The 12,559-nt window shown below is 43.7% G+C and overlaps 1 protein-coding gene and 1 long non-coding RNA gene across 13 annotated transcripts in view; one reads left to right on the top strand and one right to left on the bottom strand.

Annotated features, from left to right (window-relative positions):
- Positions 1 to 7,160, bottom strand: part of KLF12 (KLF transcription factor 12) — a 249,681-nt gene extending 242,521 nt beyond the window's left edge. For 6 of the 11 annotated variants that reach the window (XM_050712168.1, XM_035561278.2, XM_050712165.1 and 3 more), the window contains exon 1: positions 6,877 to 7,097. The gene's annotated coding sequence lies outside the window, so the exon portion shown is untranslated. Of the gene's footprint in view, positions 1 to 6,876 lie in introns of all 11 variants that reach the window. The other 5 variants (XM_050712193.1, XM_035561281.2, XM_035561280.2 and 2 more) reach the window with 5 other exon arrangements.
- A 102-nt stretch (positions 7,161 to 7,262) lies between these two features.
- Positions 7,263 to 11,291, top strand: LOC118255230 (uncharacterized). Of its 2 annotated transcripts, none has more exons than XR_004780909.2 (3): positions 7,263 to 7,490; positions 8,458 to 8,611; positions 11,145 to 11,291. It is a non-coding gene; the product is annotated as an uncharacterized LOC118255230 (long non-coding RNA). The 2 variants fall into 2 exon arrangements; XR_004780908.2 differs by having other exon boundaries at positions 8,455 to 8,611.
- Positions 11,292 to 12,559: the final 1,268 nt, after the last annotated feature.

Here is a 12,559-nt window from a genome sequence, read left to right as displayed (position 1 = left end):
CCCAGAACTACTGCTATATATTCTTCAGGTATATATGTTGAAGACATTTTTACAAAATGTTGATTTAGCTGAATATAGATCTGGAAAGTAAAAGTGAAAATGGCAAAGCTTTCTAAATTAACAGCCTCCAATCTGCCTGCCAACTAGACCGACTTTGCATGCTTTCCTTTTTAGAAGGGAGAAAAAAAAATAGTCATTCTGTTAACGTTTTCCTTTCAAAATGCTGTTGGGTACCATCTATACAAAAGATTTCATTGACTAGACAGAATCTGTGAAAAATTAAGTCATCTTGTAGGTCTTACTGATTGACAGAAACTGGAAAAGAGTGATTTTCCCCACCTCTGTTTTAGGGGGGTTTTTGTTGGAAACTCTTTTCATTTCCCACTTAACCTAAATTTTCTTGCAACAGAAAGATTCTATGAAAAAGAAACTGGAATAGCTCCAACTACTGTCCAACACTTAGAAAGATTTTAAAGTGTCATCGATCATAGCTCTTTACATGCTCTTCTACATGCACTGCCAACCCTTACTCCAAGACTAATTCAAAAATGTTTTATGCCAGCATCACACACTCAAAGACAGAGAATTAAAAAACAAAAAAAGAATCTCTAAAATATTCTGATTTTAAGTCAAGTCCTGCCCAGATTCGTATGTCAGATGTTACTGAATAATACTCACAGTCATCTTTCTTTCTTTCCAAGGAAGAACTGGCAATTAATAATGATTAGTTCTAAATACCTCTATGGCTAACGAGGATGACCACGTGTTATCACATCTGCTATGAAAACTGTCCTGAATTTTTAGCACTTCATCTGAAAATGCTAGTCCCATGGAAAAAAAAAATAATATTCACAGTAGATGACAACAATCCTAGTCACTCTTTGATGTTACAAATTTCTAATACTACGTTATTTAACAACCTTCAGTCATTTCAGCTGAAGTTCTCAGTGTCTGCTTCTGCAAAGTTTGATTCCAACATTTTCAAGAATACATCAGGTATCTTTGACTATTTTGGTAATGGGGAAAAGTCTAAAAAATAAAGAATATTTTTGTTTGGAAAGATTCTCCCTCAGGGAGCCACAGATGACTGATACTTTCCCAACAGAAACTGATGGGGTTATAGAGTTGCCTTGTCCCATTCCACAGCCAACATGTTGCAATTTGAGCACCATAGCTGACAACTACAGCTGGCAGGTGCCCAAGAAGGCTTCCAGAAGCTTGCTGGTGAGATCTCCAACTCTGCACAGGGGCCGGAGCATCCCTCCTGATGGACCCCATTCTCCACGCATCAGCTGCAGCGACCTGGCCAGCAGGCATCACGGTGCTCTCTGCACTGCAGACCTGGCTAAGCCCCCAGGAAGCAGATGCACCAGGAAAGGGCTTTAGGGCCAAGGCAGAGAAAAAGAAACTATCTTTAGATAGCCAGCAGGATCAGTGCATTCAAAACCTTGTGCTCCTTGCAGCTCTGGCCACCGGACAACGCCTCACACTAATGGTAAGTTAGCATCGTCGCTTGCACCTTACAGAGAGGATAACCAAGCGGTTACCCTAGGTGACACCTGACAAAACTGGGACCAGAACTCGGGTCTCCAACACGACACATCGTCTGATTAATTATCCCCTTTGCTGCGCTGATGTCCAAGGTCATGCATTTGATTGTTCTGTGTTTAAACAACGAGAACATGCTCACCCCACAGCCAGGAACAAAGCTGGGGATTTCTGAGTCCCATCGTTACTCTGCTATGTAGCGAATACCGTGCCAGCCGTTAGCAAAGAGCGTACTTCATTCCCCCTCTGAAGGCTGGTTCACACAGAGGACAAAAGCTTGCTACTGCTAACCAGGCATGCTTTAACTCAAGTGGTGCTGGTCTGTGCTGTGACTCCAAAGCCCGTCAATGCGAGCGCTACCAGTGACCCACAACAGGATAAACACCACTGCACACAAGGAAATGTGCTTCCTCAGTGCTCCAGGAAAAAACAACACAAAACACAACACTATGAACAAATAAACAAACCGGGAGATTAAAAAAAAAAATACAGACATTGGACATTGTTAGGATTGCATTCAGAGGAAATGTCAAGTTACAATAGTCTTGGCAAACTTTATTTGTTAAAATACTCTTTAACTGTTAAGGGTCATCTCCCTTGATCCTAACACATGCAACTTCAGTTCTGATATACCTTAGCTTTTGCATCCTTAACTTTGTAGCTTTATTAGACTTCATAATAATAATCAGCAACCCATCACCTAGACAAGTCTTGCCCTTGCACCTGCTGCTGAGGAGGCTCCTCTGACAAAGGAGCTGATGCACACAGATGCAAAGCGCATGAAGAAAAACAGCACAAAGCATCAAAAACGGAGGTAAGGAAGATCGCTGAAGGGGAAGAAGAATCAACATCACAGGATCCAGCACTCGACTCATTTTGCACGCAATATTCAGAGGCCATGAGGGGCCTCCTGTAGCAACTGGTGGGCCAAGCTTGACTTCAGAGTCCTCTCCACCCTGTAATGTTGCAAAGAGGGAGCACAGCAAGCTGACAGCTTCTCTTAAATAAGCATACACGTGTACACACTGGCCTGTGCCAACTGCAGTCCTTGAAAGCATTTTAAATGAGTCCATATATTCACTCCTGAGCCAAGTTTTACCATATATATTTCAGTTGAGCAACACTGGGATGGTTTATGCCACCATCCCTGCCCAAAAATACAGGAAATGAGAGAGAAATAGTTACATGATGAAGGCATAGCCATAATTTAAAGACATCTCAATTCAAATCACATTATATTTTGCATTTATGTCTGCTGCAAAATATTCTTATATTATAGTTTTTGGTTTAGACCAAAGTCCAGATTATGCTTTCTGAAAAATACCAAGAGGTTGTACACTGGAATCAAGAACACAGAAGTCCACACAAGCGCAGTGTTATATGCAGTGTAAATATACTGACTTCTTGGCAAAGCCACCTTGATTTTTCTCTTCCTTCTGCCTCTCAGTATTCTTTCAAGAATTCTGTGCCACCAAATGGTATATAAAACTAATTAAAGAATACTCTACTGTTTTTATATTACAGTTACTGCATGGGAGCAAACACAAAAACACGGATTCAAAGTAAACTTAAACCAGTCACACCAAACTTCAAGAAAGTATGAGAAAGTTCATACATTTTAGGGTACCAAATCTAAACAGGTCTTTGACACAGGAAAAGGCTTCCAAATGCAAATGCAAAAGCACCAGCACAGTTTTATCATAACCCAAAAGAGACCACACAATTTTCCTCACATTGGTCCAATTTTACCCACTTTCACAACTGGATTACATGCATGTACTAGGTCTAGCCAATGCTCTAGTCAAGTTTGTCAACGTAGCTTTGGTTTATAGCTAGGCGTACAGCTATCACGGTGACACTAAATCCTTGAAAATAACTCTTGCTGCTCATTTATTTTCACATTTACTACTGACTTAAAACAAAAAATCATTTAGCTGAAACAGGAGGTCTGTCTAAAGTTCAGTAGTTGAACAGCGCGTTCTCACAGGGTAAGGCTACATGGAGCTTTTGATTGACTAACACTGTTAAAAGTGTCTTTAGTACTACAGCATAAAAGCATTTCTGTTTTCTACCATAAGCATATTTTTCATTAAAAAAAATAAATTTCACTGCATAGGAAGTGTAGTCATTTCATGCTTTCAAGTTTGCACTTTCAAGACCCCAAATTCATCTTTCAGATACACAGCATACCCTGCACAAAAGTAAAGGAAAACCCAAACGTGGCTTAATACTTTTCTTTACATCTCACTTTTCAACATCATGCCTCTGTATATGTTTTCTTGTTAGCTGGGGAAAGTGAGCATGCTTGTGTTTGCAGCTCCTCCTCTTTCAAAGACGCACAGCTGCAGCTGTAGTAAACAACCACCAGTCAGGAGCTGAGAAGGTCAAAGTCTCAGTGCCGCATCCATCTCAGCTTTTCTAAAATTGAAATTTCCATTTTGAGAAATTTGGGTTTTTATTTCTCTTTATATTTAAGTCAAGGAAAGGGAAACCACAACCATCTCCCAACAAAATAAACCAAGACACAATTCTTCAAAAGCCACAAACGGAATACTTCAGGGAAAATGAGTATTTCCCCAGCTTCATTAATACGAGACCCTGAATAAGGCGTCTGTATCTTTTAGTTGAGCAAAGGCTTGGTCAAAACCCATCTTGAACCAAACAGACCTGTTACACAACACAAATGACACTTATTTCCTTAAGAAACACACTAGGAGGTTGGCCATCCTGGAAGGTGGTGCCAGTGGTGGCGGGAAGCTCATGGAGTGGACCCAGTGACCTGAAGCTTGAAGACCGCAGCACTGTAACATCAGAAAGGCTAGCGTCAGCAGGCACTGCTCACCCAGTGATTAGAAAAGGCACACGCCTTCCCTTTGTTTGATAAGCTACTCAGGTCACACAGATGCCTGCCCAAAATCTAAACAACAGGACACCCTAAGTGCCAAAACAACCACACAATTTCAGAGGACTTCTGCAACACCATGGTGCGGTCAAGAGCATCCTGAATATCTAAGAGAGACATTGCACATTTTGCTGAAGAAGTACGGTCCGTATTTCTATTTAATTTCGGCAGGTACAGTCATGCACCGTGTTGGTCTGTGGACTTGAGACTGAACAGAAAGTTGATTCCTACAACACGGGCCTGCAGCCTAAGCCCTTCTACCACTTCATGGCAGAAGAACTAGTTCAACCCTGCAATATTTAAATCTCTCTCCAGAAGTGAAGCTCAGATCACACAGTCAGATCCAGACAATCCCGACAGAAATACCTGGCAGAGGACCACATGATTAGCCTGTCCTGGAATCTTAAAGTTTATTTTTCAAAGTCGTTACAAACATTCTTCTGGTCTCTCTTGGGATCTTAGGGATCTTTTCAGCATCTTTTTCTACAGGATTTTCTACAAGAGAGGGGTAAGCCTGGAAATATTGTCACTAAGTATTGATGAGGAAATAGATACATATGTTAAAAAAAAAAAAAGTAACACCTCATCTCCCATCCCCCTTTTTACATGTCTGATATTGCTTCATTATCAGAAGCAGAAACCAAACAGCACCTCCCAAATCCCAAACTCCTTTCAGCCCCTCCAGCGCACACGCAATCATTCCTCTAACGCCCCTCGGCGTATCTCCTACGTCCTCCCCACAGCCGGGCAACCGCAGAGAAAACAGGATTTTTTTTTCCACAGCCCTCTTTAAACGCTATTCACAACTCCATGAACTGAGAAGGTACAAGGAAAAAACAAATAAATAAATACAAGCCACCTCGTGAAGCTGCCTGTAACCTAAGGAAAAGGTTGGCTGGGGGGGGGGGGGGGGGGGGGGGGGGGGGGGGGGGGGAAGTGTTTCTCCAGCTCCTTCAATCCATGGAGGGAGAGGGAAAGGGGAGAGAAGGAACGGCCCCGAGGGTGATGTCCAGGGCTGGGGGGACCGGGGGGCTCCGCTTCTTGCGATGTCAGGCGCGCAGCCAGTGGCTTCAAGTTGCTCGCGTCCCATCAGCGAGGGATTTTCGCGTCTCCCCTTCGGAAGAGGAGGCGAAAATGGAAGGAGAGCCGCGGCCCGGCGGCGTGAGGGAAATGGTGCCGGCGGCCCGGCCCGGCCCGCCGCTGCCACCCGCCTCGGGGCTGGCACCGACCGGCGGCCAGAAAATGGAGCCCAGATGCCAGGGCGGCGAGAGGCAGCCCCGCCAAGTTGCCGCCAACCGTGCGCGGCTACCTGCCGCGGCAAGACAAGACGGGAGATGAAAAGGGAAAAAAAATGCATAGAAAGAAGAATATCGCTTATTTATGATGGTAAAACAGGAGAATACCAGAAAACGGTGGAAAAAAAAAAAAAAAGGTTTACTTACTTATACAGGGGCTGCCAAAGGCTAGCAGAATTTAACAGGCTTGAGCTAAACCATGATGTAAGCAAACTTATCCTCGGCACCTCGCATCGAGCAGCTCTGCTCCTGAGTACGTAACATATCTGGGATTTTATTTATTTATATTTATATATATATACACATACGCGAGCAGGTTTCGGTGCGCTGTCAAAAGCGACCACCGCGGAAAGGTCTGCAAAGGCTGCTCGCCGGCTATCACACCCCCGCCAGAAGGAGAAAAAAATAAATAAAAAAATATGTAATGTATATATTTATAGGGATCCTATAAGCAAAGACCAAGCGCTGCCGGTGCCCCCCGGTGCCGGCGGCGGGCAGCCCCGGCCGCGTCCCTCCCCCCCCCCGCCCCGGCGCCCCGTGCACATGCTTTTAATGTAAATACAGCCCTCCGCTCCCCCTCGCCGCCAGCTGACGGCTCAGCGTGGCTCTTCAGGCGTGTATTTATTTAGTGACGGGTAATAAGGGTGAGCGTAGGTAACAGGGGTGCGCGTAACCCCCCCCCACACACACCCCGGTCCCGGTGGCAGAAGGGCAGCACAAAGGGCTCGGCGCCTCCCCCCCCCCCCCGCCACCCTTTTTTTAATTATTATTATTATTGTGTGCGGGTGTCCCCTCTCCCCTCCAGCAGGAAAGTTGAGGAAAAGTTGGGGCGGGCGGCCCCCCGGTCCGGTAGGGCCGTTACCGGCCGCCAACGGCCGCCGCAGCCCCCCCCGGCCGTCAGCCGCTGACCCCGCGGCCCCGCTGCCGCCTCCGCCCCGCTCCGATCGGCACCCCCCAACCCCCAATAAATCCCTTTTTATTTATGTTCTTTAGCGATTTCACTTCGTACGAGCGGTTATTTTTTTTTTTAAAGAAAGCTGACTGGGACGGCAACAAGAAAAAATAATAATCAAAAATAATCATAAAGCGCACGTTCTGTTTATTCTGATAAGAAACGGAATCGGCACAGACCTGAGCAGGAGCCGCAGAGCAGCCGCCTCCTTCCCCCGACTCGGGGTCCCCCCGGCTCTGTCTGTCCGTCTGTCCGCCAGGCTCCGTCTGCCCGTCCCCCCTTCTCTCCCGGGGGCCGGGGCAGAGGCTCTCCCCGGCGGCCGGCCGCCGCTGCGGGGAAATGAATGGGGGCAGCAGCAGCGGGGGGAAGCGCGGCGCTGGCCGCCGACTTACCCGCGTCACATGAGGAGCCGCGGGCAGGGCGGCCCGGGGGTGGAGGCTCCCGGCGCCGCCTCGCCTCGCCTCGCCTCGCCCACCGCCGCCGCACCGGGGCGGCAGCCGCCGCCGCTCCCCTCACACACAAAGGCCCCGCCGAGCCGCCGGGCCCGGCCCCGCTGTGCTGGGCGGCGGGCGGAGCGCCCCCATCGGCGGCCGGGCTCCGGTGGGGGGAAAGGGGCCGCGCCTCGGCACCGGGGGTGGCGACGGGAACGCCCCGGGACGCTGAGGGGGGAGCACGGGGAGATGGAGAGAGGGGGGCAGAGCCCTGCCTGGGTACCTGGCGGGCTCAGCCCTGCCAGCCTTCCCCTCCCGCTCCTTTTATTTTTAACGCTGAGGCTTGTGAGAAGCCTGTGAAGGTGGGTTGCTGGGTTTGTTTGGTGGTTGGTTTTTTTTTGGTTGTTTTTGGGGTTGTTTCTTTTTCGTGGAGGTCACTGTGTAGGGCTGAGCTGCACCTCGGCTGGCTGAGGGATTCCTTCAGGGGAAGACTGGCCCGCATAGGGCCTGCTGGGTCACAAAGGCTTTAAGTAACAGCACACAGAGAAAGAAGCCTTCCAAAATATTAAACTCTGTGAAAAACTCTCCATTCTGTTTTGAAATAATTATTCTAAACCTGATAGGAAACGAAATACGTAAATCCTGAGGTTCTGTCTTTAAACTTTGAGAAGTAAATCCCTATCTCTTCTCAAAAGTGTTCTTACAAATGAATGCTTATGCAGCGAAATGTTTTGGTGGAAACACCCTGGCCCGTGTTTGTCCAGTGTCAGAGCTACTGAGCGGGCCTAACTGGTTCCCTAGGGATTTCCTTGGGTCTGAGAGTCTTGTTAATAACGTGAGGCCAATGCGGCTGTTTTCTGCCTCCTGTTGCAGGGAGGAAATAGAGCATGGCCAGGGCACAGGTGAGCTGTGACCAGCCCCGGCTGCTAAGATGGTTTCTGAGCAGTGTGTGGAAGTCAGTTTCAGGAAGCTTGGTGGCCTTCACGATTGTCAGGGTGCCATGCTGGGCCCTGGCCTTCAGCAGGGTCAAAGCATGTCAAAAATGGAAAGTTTGCTGCGAGACCCGCTCGCATTCAAGCATGGCTCAACAGCTTCAGCAGATCCCTGACTGTAACCTCTGAAGCTTTCATAGCAGTAGCTGGGCGAATTAAATATGAGAAGAGTGACTCTTTGTCCAGTAGATGGGCCTGCTGCGTGAGCGTGTTTGTAAAAGTCTGGAGGGTGTGCATATTTACACAGAAAACCAGGCTGAGCTGAGGTAAATAATTACTGCTTAAATGCTATTGCCTTCGGTAAATACAAACTCATGTTTGCTGCTTTCCCCAGTAGTTGCTCAGGAAGCCTGAGGAACCAGAACCAAAGTCTGCTCCCTTAGCGTGTTTCATGCCAACTGCCTGAAATACATTCATGCACCGCTTCGTGCGTTCTCCCCTTCGCTGACCTATAAATGGTCCTCGGCCGCCTTTTGGCTGGAACGGTTTAGGTAACGTAACCCCCTCACTATTTCTCCCTGCATCTTATCTTGATTTTCACAAGGTTAAAAAAGACAGAATAGCAAATAAGAAATGTTAAAACGGATATAAACAGAAGTCCACCTAGCAGTGTATATAAATATACGTCTCTGCAAGCTATAAAGGAGATTAGGTGTGATTTGCTATTATTTTGTCTCTAGTGCAGTCATTTCCTTTGGAGAAAACTGAGCACGGAGTTAAAATATAGTCTAATGACCTGAACAACATATTTCCTTATATTACTACTTCACGTATAGAGCCAGCTCCACAAGCTCACCAGAGATTACATATGTGATTCATTAGTTTTCAGAAGATTTTACCCAAGTCAAAAGTTAACATTGTAACACCATGTTTTAAAAGATAAAATATGCAATCCCGTAGGAAGTAGGCTACTATAGAACTGTGCTGGAAACACTCCCTTGGTAGATTTGTAGCTTGTATTCAGATTTATCAATAAAAAAACACGAGCGTTAGCATTCATCCTTCTTAACCACTTGGAACAGGGAGCGATGATTTCCCAGCCTTGAGTGTTCTGCAGAGAAAAACTGGTTTTCACCTACCGGGGTTAAAGGATTAATGAATACTTGGCACATGAAAAATGAATGGTCGTAGTGGGAAGAAGATTGCATGTAGACAGTGTGATAAGGTGTGTAACAGAGAAACATCATGTTACGCACCTGGCTGTGCCCTGAGAAGCAGACGAAGCTCATTTCCATTGGATTTCAGATAAAATATTTTAACACATCAATATTTATTTTATCACACTTAAGAAATATTTTATTCATTTATCTAATATATCTAAGGAAACCATCTAGAAGAGAAGTTGCCTGACTGACGTTTGGTGATAAAATTTGTTCTCCATGCGCTTCATTATGTGCTATGGTGGCTGTTTGCATGGTCTGTTGCCTGCTACCGAGAACTATTACCCGTATGCATGAATTTGCAGGGCAGTTTCTAAAGCAAAAATATGTAGCTACATTCATGGGAGAAATGTATTACATGATTATATATCAATAGATTGATATAGAAGTAGGGATATTACACATTAGTATTTGATGTATATCACAGATTTATAGAGAAATGTAGTTCTCAATCACATACTTTTATGGAAAAGCTGTCGTACTAAATCACCATTTTGGCTCACTCCATATACCTGACCCCTCTGTTTCCATTCTTCTGTAGATTAACAAAGCTGAGCATTCGTCGTCTGCTTAAAAATGTACTGGCTTAAATTTTTAACACAGGAATACTTTGAAAACATTTAGTGTTTCTACAGATTTCCTTTTTTTTTTTTTTTTCCACTTTTAGAGAAAGACTTTTAATTTTCCTATTAACCAATAGGACTTCTTAGCATGCCATTTTTTCAGAAACAAGAGTCTTAAATTTTGAAAGAGCAACATTTTTTTTTCAAGTGCCTTGCTCTATTCAGTTCTAAAAATAGAAAAACATGATGTTGGAAGCCAGAACAAATCAGCCAGTGGAACATTTTTGGTTATTTGCTTTTTCACAGGCCCAACAGTTATGTTTACTTGTGTAAACAAGTGAAAGACTTTTTTTCCCTAATCCTTTTCCAGGTCTGCCATATTGTCTGCAGACCAGTATTACTAATTCATTGTTACTGAGTGCCACCACTTACAATCCCAGATGGTTATTTTCAGTCTTCCTATAGCTCTTTTTCCTTTAAAGGAGTTTCCTAAAACTTATCAAAGAGAAGGTCTGATAAAATCTCTACATCATGTTCCTCAGCCTCTTGCCTCTCCTATATCAGCCCTCCACTGATACAGTGTTTTCATCATTTTTCCCCAGTATTCATTGTCCTATTTGCATTTCATCCTAGATCCTAATCCAGCAAATAGCCAAATAAATATTCTTGAAAACAGTTTAGCAACTTCTACGTTTAGCTTTGTCTTGCCTTTTTTTATTTTATTTTATTTAACTAGTAAAGAATCATTCGTTTTTCAAAATGGGGAATGGCATCACCAGCAGAGAGCACACTGGAACCTCAGAACAAAAGAAAACAGAAAATCAATAGCATATTTTAAAAATGCAAGCCTGAAACAAATAAAGATACATCTGAAATAAATCAGCAATGTGCTGAATATTGAGAGATATTGTTATTTAAATTAACACCAGTTATAAAAAAATCATTCTTAAGTTACCTATTGTTTATTCCATTACAGTTTTTATTTAATGTTTTAACTTAAAAAAATCAAATAAATGGGAAAAAAAAAGTCAATCTTACTACCCAAACCAAAAACTAAGTGCTTTTTTATTTGGGATGCATGGTTAGACAAAAAGCTTTAACAAATTACATGATATATTTTAGAAGACAGATTGTGTTCATTTGCTGAACTTGGGGAAACCTTTGGGTTGACAGGTAATCAATTCAAATACCTGCAGTTGAGGGATTGTGTTGCTAATTTCTTTCACAAGCCTTCCCTTTTGTATAAAGGCACGTAAATGTGTTTTTTTGTTTTTTGTTTTTTGTTTTTTTTTTCTTCCAAGGAATTGACCACATCAGCAGATTCATCAGCCTTTCGGATATGGTTGCTGTCTCGCAATCCAGCCTGTGATCCTCTGCCAAGTACTTCTTCAGCTCCTTGTATGCCCAAATTGGTGTAAGGCTCAACACAAATAAATGGTGCTTGCCCCTCTTTTTGAGAGCCATGGTCATCAAGCTTTAGATTGCAAATTGTTTGCTGCAAGGACATCAGCTTCTGTTTCTTTAAATCTAGTTATAAAGCGTATCGATATGTATGGGCCTGTAACATCGAATGCTAGGGTATCTTACAGTCAACTTCTAGGTGGCCATTAACCAAAATGGCCAATTTGAAACACAGAAGCATGACTCACAAGTGACATTACCATATCTCACATGACTCACTGAAACATTGACAGTAATATTCCTCAGGTATGAAAATCAGAGCTTCATAATGTGAGCAACATTTGTGTTTTCCTGTACTTTGTATAAACCAGTTGTTTGCTCTTAGACAGACGATCAGGGAATCCTTTCCTTCAGCCCACTCTCCTAAAAAAAACAAACACCTAGGTCACTGCATAAATGGCAGTCTTAGTGTATACTATACAACCTCTCTGATATAATAAAGGGCATAGTGGAGAGTAGTTCAGCTACACTGCACAGAAGAGGAAAATTATAATCTAATATAATAGGTGTATGTTTTTCTCCAGGGATAGAGATCAAAATATTAAATTTGCCAGATTTAGATTAGCAATGTTGCCAAGATACATATTCTAGGAAAGTGGGGCTATGTAATATTAAAGCTCTACTCCCTTGGTCTAAAAGCTGTGTGCCCTTTATATAACCTTGGATTGAGATCATGCACTATTTTATTTTTTATTTTTTGAAAGTTGCCTTCTTTTAGCAAGAGCCATTAAAGCATTATTATCTTATTTAAGAGACTACCTCTAGAACAACAGGAGGGACAGTTTCTTACTTAGTGTAATCTGACATTGGCAGAAGGTAATGGGGAGTAGGAAGTCATCAAGGAACATGTTCTGGGAGAGAAGATACTGTGTTTTTTGTTTGTTTGTTTGTTTGTTTGTTTGTTTTTTAGCTCTTCAACGTTTGGTTAGTATTTTTGTAAGAAAAAAGAACTGGAGAAAAGCACTTCCTGGCTCTGGACACCATGTCAATTCCAAGCCTAGGAATGGAATGGGTTGCTCTGGATCTTCCCTTCAAAACTCCATAGTTTGCAGCTGAGTTGATGGACTTAAAAAGCACTCTGAGAAAACTTCTTACATCGTTCTAAGCTTTGTGTTCAATTCCATTATCTCAGCTCACCGTATTGAATACTGTGTTGTTTGGTTGTTCAGGAGACAAAAAAAAAATGGTGATCTTTTAGACAGTGTTTTATAAAGAGAGACATACTGTATTCCCATATGAGCATTAAAGTCACTAC

This window comes from Cygnus atratus, chromosome 1 (genome assembly GCF_013377495.2).
Source record: "Cygnus atratus isolate AKBS03 ecotype Queensland, Australia chromosome 1, CAtr_DNAZoo_HiC_assembly, whole genome shotgun sequence".
Taxonomy (NCBI): domain Eukaryota; kingdom Metazoa; phylum Chordata; class Aves; order Anseriformes; family Anatidae; genus Cygnus; species Cygnus atratus.
Note: the sequence above shows the minus strand (reverse complement) of the source record. Positions and strands in the feature narration are given on the sequence as shown.